At 47.8% G+C, this 19,206-nt stretch overlaps 1 long non-coding RNA gene across 3 annotated transcripts in view; it reads right to left on the bottom strand.

Moving 5' to 3' along the window:
- Positions 1-1,340, bottom strand: part of LOC146434341 (uncharacterized) — a 76,019-nt gene extending 74,679 nt beyond the window's left edge. For all 3 annotated transcript variants that reach the window (XR_014853355.1, XR_014853356.1, XR_014853357.1), the window contains exon 1: positions 1,156-1,340. This is a non-coding gene — a long non-coding RNA (uncharacterized LOC146434341). The remainder of the gene's footprint in view (positions 1-1,155) is intronic.
- Positions 1,341-19,206: the final 17,866 nt, after the last annotated feature.

Raw genomic sequence — 19,206 nt, 5'->3', positions numbered from 1 at the left:
GAGTATCTGCCAGGGGCTTTGCAGCACCTGGTTGAAGAAGCACAACCACCACCTCCAGTGACTCCTTTCTCCATCCTCCAAGCCCATCACTGGCCCTGCTATCTGGCTAAGAGACATCCCCAGGCAAACCACAGCAAAGGTCTTGGGATGTTTCCTCCAGCAGAGGGGAGAACAATGAGAGGGAAACTCAAAATCAAAGAGCACAGCCAGCTCACTCAGCCATCTCCATCCATTTCATGCTTTTGGCATTCACCCGATGCAAATTCATCCTGCCCCACAGACACCATTTTAGAGAGAATAGGGAATAAAATTTCTTGCTCCTACTTTGTGCCCAGAAGGCCAAAATCAACACATCCCTGCAAACAGACTGGGACAGGTACTAAACAGCTGAAGGATGTATTTTTTCCCCTAGGCTACATATGTCTAAATGACATTTGATTCCACTAAAGGCAGATTCATTTGTATTTGGAAAAGCAAGCAAGGAATGCGAGCTTATTTTGAGCAGAATCAGCATTGTGGTAGCCAAAGCTCATTAATTATGAATTTTATCAACTGTTCACTGAAATTTGTTCTGCTAGCACTGCGTAATTGCCAGCAAAAGCAGTGCTTTCAAACGAGAAAACGCCATGCTACAAAACAACCCGCATCCTTCCTTTTCCAGGAGATATACCTTACTTGTTCCAGAACAATTACAGTGCTGGGAGAATCCTTGAGGTTCTCCAAGCATCTTCTCAGAGTATTGGCTGCAACAAGAAGTGCTGAAAGGCATAATGGGGTGAAACATGAAGATGGAGCACAGGAAGGAGCTCTCCTTGGGTCCTGGCAGGGTGCTTGACCTGTTACACTAGGAAATTTGTCCCTAATCTTCCCATCTTTTAAGCAGGAGGGATATTTTCTGCTGCTCAGCTGGACTAATAGCAAACGAGGACTAATAGCAACACCACCCTGCAGCCCCAGGGTTCAGACAGTGAGTCAGCCCCGTTCAAATACTGCTCCCAAGAATCCCATTAAGTGCTGAACGAAGAGAAAACATCACCCGGCAGCTCTGCAGGGCACAGGCAGCATTTAACATTACAATTATTTAGAGACACTGATTTTAATCAGCAGGCAGAGCCTCTCGACTTAATTTCATTTTACATGCACACACAGACCGACCTCGGCAGAGGCAGAGCAGCAGCTTGGAGGTGACGAGGAGGATCATCTTCCACAGGACTGCACCTTTGTGAACAAAAACAGCATTTCCCAACACCCCTGCTCCTGGAAGGTTTGAACAAGCTGCCTTCTAGCTCAACCAGCACCTACACATGCTGCACTGTAGCCCTTTTACCAACAACTCTCCTCCCTACTTTGCTCTCTGGTGTGGTTGCCCTTCCTTAAATACCATTTTTGCAGAGCTGCCCCACCTGTGACTCGTGGAGAGTCCATTGGAAACAGCTGTGACCTTCAGTGAGCCCTTCAGGAGACATCCCTGCTCAGGCACACCTGCCCTCGGTATCCATCCCTTAGCACACAGGGGTCAACAAATTATTTGGCTGTTTGTTGGGACTACAGGGTCTTTAAGGTCCTTTTCAAGCCAAACCATGCTGGGATCCCACATTTCAAAGAGCAGCTGTTGGGCTAAAACATGCTACTTCCATCTGGGAAGTAATAAAGGGTATGGAGTGTTCTCCCAACGATTAAAATAAACCCAGGGAATAAAAATGTGGGAGTTCTGCAGGAGCTGGGATCTTCACAGTCCACTTTGGGCCCTAGCAGCAGGGAAGCTCTGAGTGCCCAGCTGAGGTGACAACTTCGGGGTGACCTTCACGGTGACATTTCTGTCACCAGGGCCACTGGAAATGAGGTCTGACCTGTCCTCTTTGTCACCCTGATGAAAGCATTGACTCAGCTGATAATCAGAGAGGCCTCAGCCAGGTATGTTAATGACTATGTAAAGGGTTTCTGCTAATCAGTTGTCAGTGAACAATTGTATTTCTAGGATCGTTTCCAGATGCCAAGCTGTTAGAGGGTGTTTTCATCAATGATCTGCATTACATTTCCTCCTAATCAAGTTCCCCGTGATCTTTTGATTGGGATGAAAGGAGATACAGAAGTACTACTCTGAGCCCAAAGAGATCTGTTTCTCCTGTTAACCCCTTCAGGTGAAAGCCATTTAGATGGCAGGAGATGCTGGCTACCGGTTTTACCAAATTTTTGGTGACACTAAGACACAAATCCTGCCCCAGCATGGCAGGAAATGCAGTGGGGACTCAAATCTGAGCAGTTTGGTGTCACTGCAGAGGAAAGCTCCAGCAGCCCTTGCCTGGTGAGAGCACAAGCCATAAAATGTGCTAAAACGAGATAGATTCACAAAATACCACCGAGCTGCAGCGACATGAAGGGAACGACTGCAGAACGGGCAGCCATCTGTGCCTGGCTCCCAACACCCAGCCTGCCAGAGACTGTCATTAGCACTGTCCAGACAGATCTTCTCCTGTCTGCTGTCAGCAGCACTGTCTGTTCCAGAGCTGCCCGTGGCACTAACAGATGTCCCGAGCAGTTCAAAAGCTTGTGCAGAGCTCTGAGTTTGCATTTCAATTCCCCTGGTGTGAGCTCTGGTGCTGGAAGACACGGAAAAGGTGCAAATAAAAATACGAATTATTAAAAAAAAAAAAAAAGCTCTTCCTAGGGGTTTGATGAATAAGCTGAAAATGCCCATTTGGCACCTTCTTGCCACTGGAGGAAACCTCGGCAGGTGGGAAGCAGCACAGAAGGACAGGCAGGACCAGAGCTGAGCTGTCAACCTGAAGCAAGGATCTGCCATGTGTTGGACCCTCCCTCCCTGACAACCCTCAGCAACACTCCCAGCTGCTGGTTTTGGAGAGATAACAAAGGTTTTACCTCTTATTTTCAACCCAGGATGTCTTGCAGTTATTCCCACAAGGTGCATTGCTGTTAAAATATAGGAAAGATCCTGGAGAATCTGCCAGGATATATTTTTCTAACTACAGTTGTCTCAATTAGTGCTTTTCCATTTGTTGACACAGCCTCAAGCCCAGCCAGGTTAGATGATCCAAGCCCACATATCAAGCCAGGATTGAAATTGAACTCTGCTCTCTACTGGCATTTCCCAATGAGAATTTCTCTCCAAATAAAATAAAAACCCTCCAAATAAATTAAAAGGGAAAAAAAAAGAGAGAACAAAGAAAAGAAAAATCCATCATGAAACAGACAGCTGAGTAGCAAATAAATAGTCCAGAAATACAGCAATAGCTTATGCATATTTGAAATACCCCACAGCTACAGGGTGTCAGCTGCATGAAGAGGTCTGAGTAAAGCCTTTGGGGAGCACTTTGAGTTGTGGTAGCTCGGAGGAGCAATCACTGGAGCAGTGTGACAGCAACCTTTCCCAGAAAAAGCCTCTCCAAAGCCACTGAGAGCTGTCAGCTTTGAAAGGAAGCAGCAGGAAAGCCAGGGGCAAACTCGAGCTGCTGGAAAAGAGGAGTCTTCCTGGCAAGTGTTTTGTTATTAGGCAAAATAATTATCTGACAAGGCAATGGTTATTGTTGTTAATTAATCAGTGGTGTACTTAATATAAAGCTCTAATTTGAGTAGTGAGGCAGAGCATTAAACAGGGATTTGGAAAGCGGGAAAGCACCTCCGGCTCCATGGGTTACAGGGGGTCTCTGGGTACATGCAGTGGTGGCCACATTTGTGTATCCAAAGTCATGGAATCACATCCCAGAATGGTCTGGGCTAGAAGGGAACTTAAAGCTCTTCTTGATCCACCCCCTGCCATGGGCAGGGACACCTTCCACTATCCCAGGTTGCTCCAAGCCCTGTCCAACTTAGCCTTGAGGTCTCCAAGAGACAACGTCATTTCAGTGCTGAATAATTTAAATTGACACCCAGAGTGCCAGGGATGCTGAGCTTTGCTCCTTCCTTCACAACATCTCTTAGAAATCTCCTGCAAACCATATCAAAGGTGATTTCAAGACTCATTTCAGGCTGCCCAGCATCTGCAGAATCCAAGTCCCCACAATTACTGCTGCAAAGAAAGCTTTCAAAATCCTTGTCCAAGGGCATTTTATCACCTTGGCTGAGAAGTGACAGGCAGCAAAGCTGACTCTGAATTTGGAGCTCCCAGCCAAGTTTAATGTGTAAAACTTCAGGGTAGTTTATTTCCAGGGTTTTTTGTGACTTACTGGGAAACCAGCAGGGGTCACATAACCCAAAATAGAGAGTTTACATGTGACACAAAGCTGTTTGCTTTCCAAAGGCTGACGTGGGACTGGGACTGTAAGTGTGGCAGGACATTTGACAGTCACTCCTCAACAACCTTCCCAGATAAGGGTAATGACAGGTCCTAGAGCTTGGCTTGGCTCATTCCTCACAGACATGAGCCTGGAATGTCAGCAAGGGATGGTGCTGCCTTTGCCCATGGGATTTAACATCAAACATTCCCTGCCCATGGCAGTGGGGTTGGAACTAGATTATCTTTAAGGTCCCTTCCAACCCAAGCCAGTCTGGGGCTTGATCTCTACAACAGCATCACTGACTTGCATTCAAAATGCATTCATCTACTTGTTGAATGATATCAAGGTTGGACTCAGTGATCCTGGAAGTCTTTTCCAACCTAAATCATTCTGTGCTACACTGGGAACAGAGTCTGGGGTTTGCAGAGGTCAGTTTGAACTGGGTGTAATGTTTAACTGCATTACTGGGTGGTAAAAACAAAGCTAATTAGAGGGTGAAACAGGAATTGCCAGAAGCTTATGCATGCATGGTCACATTCTAAATTATCTCAACACTTCACAGAAAGGCTCCTGCCAGGAAGGCAGGGAGCCCTGGCTAGGGGCAGTATCCCCTTCTGGAGTGTACAGAGGGACTGGTAGATCCAAGGGATGTTTTGCCCCAAACTTGGTGAAGGACAATGGCTCAGATTTTGTGGCTTTGCTGGATTTTTTAAGGGCACAGCTGCTTCATACTACAAGACAAAAATTTATATTGGGGCAAGAAATAATCCTGAAGGTCACTGAAGGCAGACAACCTGAATACACGATAGCTCCAGTGGTATTCTTGCATCGAGCCCTACTCTGTCCCAGCTTTTTTACTGAAGCCACCCCATTCACAGTTGGATTTCACGATGTTAAAGGTCTTTTCCAACCTGAATGATTCTGTGATCTACAGTAGCATCACCACCCACCCCCAAAAGTCTGAGGCACAAACACTGTTTAAACAGACTGTGAATGCTGTGAAGGATCAGCTACTGCAGGAAACTTCTTGGGGCTGCAGGAGCTCAGCCCCAAGATCATCCATCGCTGCCCACATTTGGTGTGAGAGGGACAGGAATAGGAAAAGTTGTCACTGTGAGGCTGGAGACCAGCAACTGCTGTTCTGTGCCATCTGCCACTCTCACCGAGTGGCACTTTTCCAACCCCAGGGCTTCCAGAGCTTCTCCAGAGCCACATCCCACGCCCAGGTGCCACCAAGGTCAGCCCCTCCTGCTGAAGGGTAGAGACCCCCTCCCTACACAGGCCCAGCTCCTCTTGCCAGCACAGCAAAGCCTTTCTCCTCTCACATGTCACACAAGAGCTAAATGCTGGAAAATGTGGCTCCCAGCAGCCCTGGTGGAAGATGCCAACATTCACACTGTGACACTTACAGTCTGTCATTGACAGCCACAGAAGGATGAGGGGAAGAGAGGTTCTTCTTTGCCACTTCTGACTCCAGCAATCAACAAAATTTCCACTTCCATGCGGAGAAGGTTCAGCTTTTCACCCTGATGAGTGCGGAGAAGGTTAAAATACACACGTTTAAGCACATTCACTTCTCAAGCTTTGGAGCCATGGGGTGAATTTTAGGGTAAATTCTCAGGGTAAGGAAACAGGAGCCCTTTCTGGACGTGCAGGAGCTCCAGCACTGCAGCAGAGTTGTTCCTGCTGTGGGAGAGCAAATGGGCAAAATCTGTGCCAAGGACGTGGACAGCCTCAGACTTCCACTTTTCCACCCCATCTTAGTATCAAGGTTAGGAGCAAAGCTAATTTAAGGAGCCACCACAGCTCCACCAGCCCTCTCTCTCTGTCTCTTGTACACACAGATCCTGCTCTCTAACATGTTCCTTGTTCAACAAGCTGCTATCCCGTTCTGCCTGAATAATTTAAAATCTGGAAACACAAGCAGCAGCAAACAGGCACAGGGCAAACAGGACACACACACATCAAGCCCTTTGAATTCAGCAATGGCTTTGTGACCACGCTCAAAGGCTTAGGGAGGAGATGCTTCTGAAATATCACCTTCCTGCCTGTGCTCCATGAGCTGCCCGGGATCCATGGCATTCCTGCATGCCGCATTAATTCCAGCATCTCATTAGCTCGTTTCCGCTTTTTAGCTGGATGCCAGCGATACGGAGCACTCACATTTACATTTGGCACCACTAAAGGCTGTGACTAAAGGGTATTCTGAGCTGGTTTTCATTCCCCACAGCTGCTGGCTTCACCTTCTCTTGTCTCGCTCTGCCCTCGCTCTCTGAACTCCGGGAGCCTCCAGGGGCACTGCCGATGCACAGCAGCTGTTCCCATCCTCCTAAACAAGTTAGCAGGGAGCATTTTCCTGCAGAAATCCTAACAAATCTCCTTCATCACAGCTGGTGTGAAGTGGAAGTGTCAGATTTTCCACGTGACAAGAAACAATCCTCCACCCAAAACTTGAAGGGCATCAAATCTGATATTGGCTCAGGTATTTTGAGGTCAATATTCAACCAAAGGTCTTGAAAAATAAAAGGAGAGGTTTTTAAAGAGCTCTCAGAAAGATTTTACAAAGGTGGGGGAATTGTCAGAGAACAAGACTGCAAATGATCTCTGTCAATGATGTTTTGCTTGCCTGAATGTACCTTGAAGGCCTCAAATAAATTTGTCTGCTTTTTATACTCCTAATTTGTCTTGGCCTCTGAAAGTAGCCTGTTTTAGACATCACCTGGACATCTGTTGCTTCCTAGAAATAAGCCAAGAGCTGGAAGAGTTTAAGGAATCTCCCTTATAGAAGAAAAATACCTATATATTCACATTGCTAGACCAAATCAAAATGTTTAATGGGGATTTTAGAACAACCTAGATGAGGCCTGAGACATCACTAGCAATGCAGGGTAGGAAGAGATAACAAGAACAAGGGGAAACAGAGCATTATTTACACTTGTGGAGATCATGGCCAGTTAGTCAGGGCTTGGGGAAGCAGTTCTCTAAGATTCAGCAGCTGGATTACAGAGGCTATTTCAGGGCAGTTACAGGTGAAACATTCTATATAAACAGGAGCTCATCACCCATTTCATCATCTTTCAGCAGGCAGAAAGCATCTGGAGCTCTGTGAGCTACTCCTGCCTCATCATTTGGAGCTCAGCTTCTTCTGGAGCCCAGCTACACAGCTGTGGTTATCCTGCATATTTACAAGTCTCTTGGAAAAGGATCCTCAGCCAATTCTGGCTGGCATAGCCAGAAAAAAAAAACTCCTTCCAAACAAAAATCTGGGTCCACATCCAGCATATTGCAGGCTGGGTACTCAAAAACATTTTCCCAAGAAAACGTGGTGGTTCGCAGGGGAGAACAAAACCAGGAGAAGGGTAGAAAGGTTCTTCAGTCCAGATATCCAGCTGAAGTCCTGGAAGCTTCCAGGGATTTGGAGGTTTTGCTCAATGAGACATCCAGCTCACCTCACCATGACGTGGGGATTGTTGAACAGAGACGATGGATTGGGCTCAGGTTTCTCTCTCTGGAAGGAGAGCTCAGCTGCCTGGGCTGAAGAAGCAGCTGCTGCTGCTGGAGGAGCTGCCAGAGAAGAAGAGAAGTGGGAGGACCACAGACTTCAGATGCTCCAGCCTGGCTCAGCTGGAAGCTGCCTATTTTTGCCAGAACATTCCTGCCCACCCCACGGGAAAACCAAGCCTTGTGATCTCCCCCCAGCCCTGCTTCCTGTTGCTGGGGGAGCCAAGGAGCTCAAACTTCTGTGGTGGCTTGAAGTGCCAAAATCATGAATGCACTTATGCAAATGCTGGAATAACACAAACCTGAAGTGACAAGCTATTAAGAGGCCTTTAATTCTCAGTGTTGTAAAGGGTTTATTAAACACTGCACTGCAAGGCCAGGACAAACAGGGAAGTGGGGATTTGAAATAACTTGACAATCTCATTACATCCTCAAGTAGGACAGTCATCAATTGACCCCCAAATATTTCACACCACCAGGTCAGTGCTGTTTCCTGCACTGGACTTAGAAAGGAAAGCCCTAAGGATAAATCCATTTGCCCACAGCCCAGATTTTGGATGTCTCAGCCCATGTCCTCCACTGCTCTAGCTGCTCTGTTGCCTCTGCCCAGTGCTTCGTGGGGAAAAGTGGGAAGAGGAAGGGATGGCAGAGGAGAGCTCTTATGGGCTGACTGCAACCATTCCCAGTCCCTCAGGGACAGGGATGGAAGAGGTGGGAATGAAGGAGCAAAACAGACTGGGCAAAGAGGGTTGGAGAGGTTTTGTTTTCATTTTTGTCTTTGTTTTTCACCGTCCAAATCTGTTTTAATCATTGAATCATGTGGGTTGGAAGGGATCCACAAGAAGCACCAAGTCCAACCCTGTCCCTGCACAGACACCCCAACAATCCCACCCTGTACATCCCTGACAGCATTGGCCAAACACTCCTGGAGCTCTGGCAGCCTCAGGCTGTGCTCATTCGCTGGGGAGCCTGGGCAGTGCCCAGCACCCTCTGGGGAAGAACCTTTTCCTGATATCCACCCTAAACCTCCCTGACAGCTCCAGCCCTTCCCTCAGGTGTTGTCCCTGTCACAGAGAGCAGAGATGGGAGCTGCCCCTGGGGCGGTAGCTGAATGCTGCTCTCCAAGTCTCCCTTCAGTCTCCTCCAGGCTGCATGGATTTTAGCAATAAAGTAAAATAATTTTCCCCAAGGCAAGTCTGTTTTGCCCATGACAGTAACTGATGGGTATCTCCCTGCCTTTGTCTTGATCCAGGAGATTTTCCACCTTATTTTCTCGCTCTGTCCTGCCAAGGAGGAGCAGTGAGAGAGCATCCAGGAGGGCATTTAGCATCCAGCCCACCCCATGTGGAGACAAAGGGACCTCTGGAACAGAAACCTGCAGAGGCAGACCTAATTCGGCTTGGAGTTCAGTTTTTGGCTCTCCTATGCTCTCCCCACCCCTTGGATCTCATTTCACATTAAGGTGAAAGCAATGACAGCTGATTTTTCAAGTCTGGAGACACTCATCTGACATTTGCACAATGCCTTTACCTGGGAATGTGCTGGCAGCAAACTGGCTGCCACTTACAGAGAAGCACCAGGAACTGCCTTCCACTCACACCAGGAGCAGACAAGGTGCAGCATGAAGACACTTACTTGGAACAGTGCTTTTTTGGGGGGAAAAAAAAAAAAGTTTGTGGTTACAGTGAGAGCAGGCAGCTGATGAAACCACCCTGTCAATCTCTTTCAGCCTTCCATTTTGTTCCGCACCATTTTCTCCTTATAGCCCATGTTTCTTTTTAAAAAAGAAATTACTTGTTGTTTTCTCCTCCACTTCACTCAAAGGAACCTTGAATCACAAGTACAGCCTGGCTTCTGAAGCAGACTCCAGCAACTGTCAGGATTCCCAACACCCCGAGAAGTGCGTGTCACATCCAGCAGAAGGGAAGGAGGACAGGTGGGAACAGAGCATGACAAGCAGCTGAGTGTTACCCTCTGCATTCCCAGCATCCCAGGGAGCCTGCAAGATGTGCCCTGGCAGAAGCCAGGGAATGGTTGGAGAGGGGTCTGGGAGCAAGGAATGGGGCTGTGACATTTCTCCCGAGGCTTTTCAGCTCCCAAGAGCTTACAGGAAGGCAGGGAGACCTCACCTTGAGTGCTGTCTCCAGCTCTGGGGGCCTGGCGTGCCAGGACAAGGGGGAACAGCTTCAGACTTACATAGAGAAGGTTTAGATTTAATATTGGGAAGGAATTGTTCCCTGTGAGGGTGGGGAGGCCCTGGCACAGGGTGCCCAGAGAAGCTGTGGCTGCCCCTGGATCCCTGGAAGTGTTCCAGACCAGCTTGGACAGGGTTTGGAGCACCCTGGATAGTGGGAGGTGTCCCTGCCCATGGCAGGGGGTGGAATGAGATGAGATTTAATGTCCTTCTCAATCCAAGCCATTCTATGAAAACCAGAAAGATTAATTCCTTGTGCCATAAAATCTCTACCAGTACCACCCCAGAAGAGACCAGTGCACCAGGCTCCTGTACAGCTCTTTTTAGTCTATCTGATGATGACACATCTTAGAGGCCTTTGGTCTCAAAGGCTTCCCACCCAATATTAGGGGGCTGGTGGTGTTCCATGCCCTGGAGGCAAATCCCTGGTTATTCCAGCAAGGAACACCTTTGCAGCCAAGGAAAAGCTGCAAGGTCTGGTTTTCCTGGGGTCACACAGCTCTGCAGCCTCAAGGAGAGCACAGATTACACCCGGCGATCACACGGAGATCTCATTTCTGCCTCGTTTTAATCCCTCCATTTAAAAAATATTTAGATGGAATATAAAGGGGAAAATGGAAAAACCAGACCTTGACATTTGGATGGCTGCCTCTTGATGTTCAGCCAAAAAGAGGCACAGCTGCAGTCCCACATTGGCATTTCACCACCACAGAGCCCAAGCACATGGCAAAGTCAAATTATTACGGGTGATGGTTCACAGGAGTGCCAGGAGGAGCCACCCAACAGCCTTGCTGACAGCAGGAGGAGGGAAAGGATGGCTCCTGTGGTTTCCTAAGAGCTCCTTATCTCCTGATGTCAGTGCCTTGCAGAAGGTCAGCCAAACCTCATGGCTCATGGCTTTGTGCTCCCCAAAGTAACTGAAAGCCACCTCAGAGTTTGAAAGGTGGTGGCACCCAGCCCATGGGTGCCACCCCAGCCTTTGAGAGAGCACACACCCCCCAAAACATGGTTCTAATGGTCCTGAGAAGAAAAGAATGACCGAAGGACCAACACACAGAAATACATGGGGGTTTTTTCCCCCTTAACCTTTCTCCAAGTCATTCCAGAGCTTGCATCCAGTCTAGCAAGTAACCAACAGTCACTCCAGCACGTGGCTAAATCCAGGACTGCTTTAAAATCCAACTTTCAGTCCTCTGACAATCAGTTTTGTGGAAGTTTCTTGCCCTTGGGGAAATGAATGACCTTCATACAGAGCTGGTTTTCCCAATGCAGCTCTCTGCAAAGCCAGCTGACTCTATTTAGCAGGAAAAGTAGGAACAGAGCCCAGACTGGTGTTACTTGGAATATCGGCTCAGCTTCCAGGATTCTTGAGGCAGTCACTCAGGGAAAGGGATGAAATATGGCATTTCTGTATTGTATAGCTTCTATACATCAATGTCCTTCTAATCAACAACAGCTGAAGAACTGCAGAGTGCAGGGGGAGAAGAAAATCCTGAAAATGTTTTTTAAAATTTTATATCTATATATACACACACAGATACTTGCACATACTTAGTCTCCAGACACCCCAGTTAGCTGGAACTAAATAACCAGGAGATGCTGTAAACTCTGGGAGAAACAGCATCTCCTGGGTGCAGCTTTTGCTCCAGTCTTGGTGTTTTATTTCAGAGTGGGCAGCCACTTGTCAGGCCACACCAGCCACGGAAAGCCAATGCATGTGCCTGCATTCTGGACAGAAAAAAGTTCATCTGATGGGTCCAAGGGGCAGATTCTTCAAGCTAACTGCTAATGAAGGGGTTGGATTGGCACTGCTGTGTGCTGTAAACATTTGGGTCTGAGCAACAGGGATCACGCAGAGCCACATAATGATACATTTGTCTTTTAAACTGGCAAAGAACCCCAAACCCTCGAGGGCATGCTTATGTCATTCTAAAGCCTGACTCTATTAATCTAACAGCAGATGCAATGAGTTCCCACAAGCACTCCCCTAGTTCCAAAATCTTCCAAGGAGTTGGTGGGGGGTGCAAACACAGACCTATCTCTTATTTAGACTCCACTGACACAACTATCAGCATGACAGATTAGTTGTTATTTGAATATCCTGCTTTCCTGAGAGAAATATCTGCCAGGAAAAAGCAGAATGAGACCTGAACATCACCCCCTCCACCAAGGTTACTACTACCCCCATACAAACAGCCCCTGGAAGCCCAGGAGACCCAAAATTCCTGATACACCAAAAAAAACCTTCCATGCCCCCTTGTTCATGGATGGCAGCAAAGGTAAGAGCAAAACCAGTGTGGAAAATGAGATTCAAATGAAATTCTTTCCATTTGAGCTGCCTGAACAGAGGGAGAGAGCTGTGCAGATGGCAAATCCTGCACCAAATGATGAGTCAACCCTCCAAACAGGGGGGCATATTTCAGACCCCAGGAGGTGCAATAAAGCCAACGTGAGGCTGACTTGAGTGATCTCCTTGCCTTGTGGGACATGCTGCCCTTGCACTAGTTCCTCTGCATCATTCACACCCACCCAGCTCCTCTTGGTTTGTGTCTTTGGGATCCAAACAGAAACGCACTGGGCTAATCACACTATTTCATTAATCATTTATCTCATCAATCATTTCGAGCCATTTCCCTTGGGCCACCCAGCCTTGCCTGCAGCTGCCAAATTTCAGGCTCGTTTCATCTCTAACCTAGTTTCAGAGCTGCCTTGCCTCCCTGCCTTTCATGTTCTCAGCTCGTGTTTCCCTTGCACACTTGAACTGGCTGTCCCTGATCAGCAAAGAGCAGCATGAGGGGGGGAGAAATGAGGGGAAGACAGACTTTCTGTGATCGTTGTTTGCTAAAATCAGTGTCTTGGAACCAGATGGTGGCTGACTTGTTTAATTCTCCTCTAAGAGTGGACTCAAAAGAGCAAGTAACCTCAAAGTGGGCAGCACTCCATGCTAGCAAGTACCTACAGGTCCCTAATCATGGCAAAACATTTGTGCTCCGTGTCTCCATGCAGCAGCATGTCCTGTGGTTACATTAATTGGGATTAGTGTGAGGGAACCTGGCATGGAGTTCTGGCCTATGCTGGGCTCAGCCGTTCAGAACATCATTCACCAGCTCCAGAACGAGCTGTTGCCATGTTTTTTAACACCTTAGGGGCTGGGGAGATGTGTTTTCAGGACAGCAGTCACAGCACTCTCTGCTTTCTCTCAAGAAGGCATTGGGGGAAGGACAAGGCAAAGTGCTCACAAGAGTTTCAGCTGAGCCTTTCTTGTGCTCTGCCATATGCCATGGGCTGCTGAGGAGTGAAATTCCCACTCTTGGCAAACCACACATACAGACAAAGGTGCCTCACTTTAGCTGAGAGCTGAAAAGCATCTCTTCCGCTTAAACACAGAACCCTTCTGATTCTCCTTCTCTCTAGGATCAAAGAGGAGGCACAAGCATGAAAACCTTTCAGCAAACTGGCCCTTGGCTCTGGGAGCTTTGAGGTGAAATCCTCCACTTCCTTCCACCACTGCTCACACCGGGGCTGAGCAAAGGGTGGCAGGTCTGGGAATGCTTAGGGTTGGAAGGAAAACCACTCTCACCAGGTCCCACAGAAGCCTCCTCCCTAAATTAACATCAAGTAAAGAAAAAGAGAGAGTTTTAAACCCCAGACTAGAGCCTTGCAATTCCTCTGGTTGCTCAGAGGGGCAGATTCCAAAGATCCCACTCAGCTCCTACAAACCAGGTTCCTGGGCTTTGGAATCCCCTACGAGGCCAAGAGCCCTGCAGTGTCAGAGCATGGCTGTGAATACAAAACACAGGGAGTCTCCTGCACCAGCAGCATTCACATTCAAGCCGTGGCAGGCTCCAGCCTCCCAGCACATCCCTGTGGAATTCCAGCCCTCCGTTTCGAGCTGCTCTTCTCCAGCAGAGCCAACACCGCAAATGTCAATCGATGGCAGGCACCAGCACCACGCTGAGAATCTCTGCTCTTGTTCACAGTGGGACCAGGCAGTGTTCTCTTAGAAACAGGATTTTTAGGAAACGGGATTGCTGGCAACTCTTTCTGTGGAGTTGTTTCAGCCAGAGAGGGATGAGAAATGCAGAAGTGTCAGAACACGGCCTGTTGCCCAACAGCAGATAGCAACTAAAGACTCATTTCATGACCAAATAGTCATAACGAGCTGTCATTTGAAAGAAAGATACAGTCATACAATCGTGGCAGAAAACCAAGGCCTATTATTTCAGCTCCACGCTTTGGTTCCATCCTCCCTCAGTGAAGGAACTGAAATCTGTGATGCTCTCCCAAGAGCACCCAGCCACTCCCTTCTGGTCTTTCCTCAGACACCTCTACTTCAACGGGTATATTTGCAGACTTGGGCACAAAAGCTTTTAAGAAGAAAGCTGTGTTTTGGTTCACTGAACACATTGCAGATTCTCTGCTCCAACCCTTTAAAGGGGGGTGTATGTCTTTCTTGATGCATAAACCTCACGTATTTGAGTCCTTTTCTCTCTGCTAGGAAAGGTGGTGTGGAGTCTGTTCCAGAAAATTCACCAGCAGGACCTGTGAATGCTTTAAAAGAGCCCAAGAAGCTGGGAAAAAATGCATGGACAAGTGCGTTTTTTCTGTTCTTTCCAAGAAGATAAAAAGTTGGCAATTAAGAAAACAACAGATTTTAACCAGCTTAGAAAACAAAAAACTCAAAGGTTTTTGCAATCAGTTCTAGCTTTACCTGTAGTCAGTGCTTCTTCCCCTCAAAACACCCTGGAAGACCATACCACTAAGCAGGAAAGCTACCAAAATATTCCTTAGCATCAGAGACCACTGCAGGGTTTTCTATTTTGGTTTTTTTATCCACTCTACCTGCTCCCAAAGCACCTGGCAAACCTGCCCAATGGAGATTTCTCACTGTTGAATGAGACTGTCTGCAGTATTCAAACACAAAAGGAAATTAAAGACCTTTAAAACACACACAGAAAAAAAGTTGTTGGGCTTTTGTTGCTCCAGCTTTAGGCTCCCAGACTCGATGATTTTAAAGGTCTTTTCCAACCTAAAAGATTCAGTAAGTCTATCTCAGTAATCCACAGGTGTCGTGTAGCCCTAAGTTTAATTGTTTCTGGCCCCCATTCTTCTGCACAGGACCTCTTTTTGATGAGATTATGGGTTTTCATTTTCTCTTTAAATCCACAGCCTTCCATTTGGGATGCTGTTATTTTTTCCTCCCCATTATTCATTCCAGATCAGGAGGCTCAGCCAGCAGCATCACCTTCCCACTGCTCTGAAAAAGATTCCCTCTCCAAAAGCACATAAGATTCTTTTTAAACTCTCATTAATCAAGGCCTGTAATCCCTGGGATCCTGCCAGGCTTTGTGGTTTTCCTGGTGGTCTCCTCCTTCAAGTCTCACAGATAAATAATGCCCTAAACCAGTTTGGTCTCTAGAGGCCAACACAAAATCCCAATTTCCTTCTTGGGCTACGTTTCTCCCAGCTTAATCTCCCCCTGATTTAATCTCCAACGAACATCCAGATCACTTCCAGGAGCTTTACTTTCTTGGAAGAGTTGAGCCCCATGTTTTAAGCTTCCCTTTCCAGGTCTAATGCTGGTTTTCCAGCTCAGGCTCTTTGTCGCAGAGGACAAGCAGTGCCCACAGACACGTCACCACCACCTTCTCAGAAGCCTTCACCATGTGAAGATTGCCAAGTGCTGGCGCTCCATTTCCTACAAGAGTTCCCACTGTGCCATGAGGCAGAGGCAACAATTTGTCCTGGGAAAAACAGGGGGAAAAAAATCAGGATTTTAAAGCCAGCGGGAGTATTGAAAGGAGCAAGCACTGTGACAGCTGTGAATGTCAGCCAGCAGCAAATTTCTTCCTGGTAGTAGAAGCATTAATCAGCACACCTAATCTTTAGAGCCATTAGGATGCTCTTGCTAAAGTTCAGCAGCCACAGTGAATGAGCTGAGCTCCTGAATAAGAGGAGAGATGGGAGCTGGGAACAGGTAGAAGACTTCAACACTGAAATCAATCCCTCTCCACTAGCAGCATTTATTTCTCTAGCTTTCTTCTTACCGAAGGCACTTCACAGCCAAGGCAAGGGGTGCCTGGGAAATTTGATTTAAAGCCGTTTTATCAAAAAGGATAAGTCTGTCATGCAGGAGAAAGAAAATTCCACTGTCCCACGGAGTAAAAAGCAAAACCGTCTTTGTGCCTGGAGCAGAATTTAAGCTCTGGGCTGCCACAGGCAAAACAAGCACTCCAACCTGGCCAGGATTTTTTGTCTCAGTCATTTCTCCTCTGCATCCCCTGCTCTCGTCACCATTCGAACACGCTGAGCCTCCTTGCACAAAGGTCATTTTATCACACAGCAGGCCCGAAATCAGAAGGGAAAAAGCCGGGAATAATTTGCAAACGGAGACACTGCAAATGGAAATTATTCCCTTGCATTTATTCAATCCTGACATCTAGTGGGCATCAGCACCAGCGGCAAGCAGGAGCAGCCAGCCATGCTCACCGACAGCTCTGGAATGAGGTGATTTATTGTACCACAGAGGATGTTCCCCACCCTCAGCACAGCTGGGTCTCCTTCCAGCCCTCCCGAGTGTCCGTGCTGAACTCGCAGATGTGCTGCCAAGCCCATGCTCCATGGAAGAGCCGATGGGAAAACACCCAGGTCCTGATCCCAACAGCTCCCTGCTCTGCTCTGAGTCAGAGCACGGGTTTGGCAATTAAGGCCTTTCCTTCATTTCAGAGAGATCGTCCAGGGGTCAGCCTGGATGAGCAACCTGAGCTGAGGTTGCTGACAGCAGAGCGTATGCCCAGAAACCTCCACATGCCTCCAGGATGAGCAATAACCTCTCTCTAACATGGGCTAGGCTCCATCCAGCTGATCAGCTCTGCTCTTTGGGGACTTCTTCAGGCCAGTTCCATGCAGGACTGAACTCGTCTGAACTGCTGGTAGTTCTACTCATTTCCACCTAGCCCACGTGAACAGAATTTACCATAGGGCTACCAATGCACGAGTTCCAGTGGCACAAACCACACCAGCGCCTGGCAATGACCATGGAATCACAAACTGAGCTGGAAGGGACCTCAAAGACCATCTCAGGGCACCTTCCACTAGACCAAGTTGCTCCAAGCCCCATCCATCCTGGCCTAGGACACTTCCAGGGGTGGGGTGTCCATCACTGAGCATCTGTGCCATGATGCTGAAAAGAGGGTCTGGTAAATGAGGTGCTGTGGCACCCTGGAGCCCAAATTCCACAAGTGCTGACTGAAGGGAGAGAAGGGAACTGAGCCCAGTTTTTCTGCAGCATCACTGTGTGGCATTGTCCTTCATCCATCCCACACCACGGGAATTCCTGCCCAGACACTGTCAGCATAAAAAGTGTTGGGGTGTACAAAAAACCCAGAGCAAATGCATATAAAAGGAGTTATTCTGCCATGGATGCAGGTTTCACTGTTTTTCTCAGAGAGCAAGAAGTCAGCAGTTTCCACCCTTCCCTGGGGACAGACTGCAGTGCTGGAGGTCTGTGCAGGGCCAGGTGTCCTGCCACTGTCCCTGCCACTGCGGGCAGCTGCACTTGCTCCTGCTCATTCCCAAAATTACCACACAAGTCCAAACCCTCACTTCTTCCCTCATCCTACGACTGCTTCGCATTGCAAGGGTGACATTTCACCTTCTGGTGAGGCAACAATGCTCGAACAGTCACAAAATCCCTGTATGCAGCCAGCCCCAGTCTCACTCGTCATGGCTTTGCTGCTTCCCATTCCTTTTTTTGCTGCCTCAGAATTTCTGAACAGTCTCAAAGCCAGCAAGAGGAGAATTTCTACTCTGCACATTCCTTCCAGAGCAAGTAGTGTCTCTAAGGGTGTGGGGAAAGCTTCCTCCCTGTCCTTGCTGCTGCATAAATCTTCACTCCCCAAGTAAAGCCAACAACAAAACTCACGGTCTGCTTACACAGGCCAAACTCTCAGCCAAGGGGAGTTGGAAGGAAGCATCCCTAGTAAGGATCATTGGTATGTTGGAGCATCGAGTGCTTGAGTCAGCGATTTGAGACCAGGAAAGACTCAGGAAAGTAATGTGGACAAAGGGAATATTACTCCCTGCTGCCAGATAAACATCTGCACAGCAGATGCCACATCAGCTTCTAGGTGTGAAGGCATTTGCATGCGTGCAGCAAAGAGCTTAAAGTACCCTGTAATCATTTTGGCTGGGGAGGGGGGGACAAAAAAAAAAGTGTGCCTTTTCCTGTTTTTTTCTCCCTTTTTTGTGTAAAGAAGTGCACATTTAATTATTACATATCAGGAAAATATAGTCATAGAATATCCTGAGTTGGAAGGGCCCACAAGGATCATTGACTCCAATTCCTGGCCCTGAGAACTGTCTGTTGGGAACTGGGAAAAGGAAGAGTGAGGTAGGGAAAGGTACAAGCCCAGCTGAAGCTGTTTCATGTGTCAATCCATCTCATCCCTTCCAGGAAACAAAGCCAGGTGTTGGAGGAACAGCATAGAAAGGTCTTCTGCTCACCTGGGACAGTAAGACATGCATTGTCTGCACGAAAAGACCTAAGCCACAATCACTGGAGCTCAGGAGTTTCAGAAAGCACCTCAGCTGTTCCTGTCCAGTGGAGAGTCATGGTTCTACCTAAAATCAGCATAGAGGTGTGAAATCACTCCCATTGGAAAGAAGAAGCTCAGCAAATATCACTCGACTGCAGCAGAGAGGCAGATTATGAAGGACTCTGGCACTGGGCATTCAGAGCGAAAGGATCATGGAATCTCAGACTGGTTTGGGTTGGAAGGAGCCTTAAAGCTCATCTCATTCCACCCCCTGCCTCTGCCAGGGACACCTTCCTCTATCCCAGGTTGCTCCAAGCCCTGTCCAACCTGGCCTGGAGGGGTGATGTTCCCAGTCCTGTTGATCCAAGCAAAGCAAAACCACCATTGAAAAGGAAAATATTCCTTCCTCTGATAGACCTCTAGACTTTATCGGCACCTTCCACCTCCTTCTGCTCCTTGCTACAAATGATCATCGAGGGCTCTGACTGCATTTGCTCAAGCTTTTGAGATGGAAATTCCTACAAATCAGACTACCTCATTGCAGTCAGAAGGGAAAATTAAGTGAGAGTCAAACTGGGTGGGAGAGTGGCTTTAGAGAGAAAAATCAGTTGATTTTGACTGATAAAGCCTTAAAAAAACCCAACAAGAACCCCCCAAACTGCACAGTGACCTTTCATCTCCCAAAGAGCTACAGGGTGGGCTCTGTGCATGGAGTGGAGAGAACAGGTCAAGACTGCTG

Source organism: Lichenostomus cassidix, chromosome 7, assembly GCF_008360975.1.
Source record: "Lichenostomus cassidix isolate B80296 chromosome 7, HeHo_3.0, whole genome shotgun sequence".
NCBI classification, from domain to species: domain Eukaryota; kingdom Metazoa; phylum Chordata; class Aves; order Passeriformes; family Meliphagidae; genus Lichenostomus; species Lichenostomus cassidix.
The sequence above is the reverse complement of the archived record's forward strand: the minus strand, read 5'-3'. Positions and strand labels throughout refer to the sequence as shown.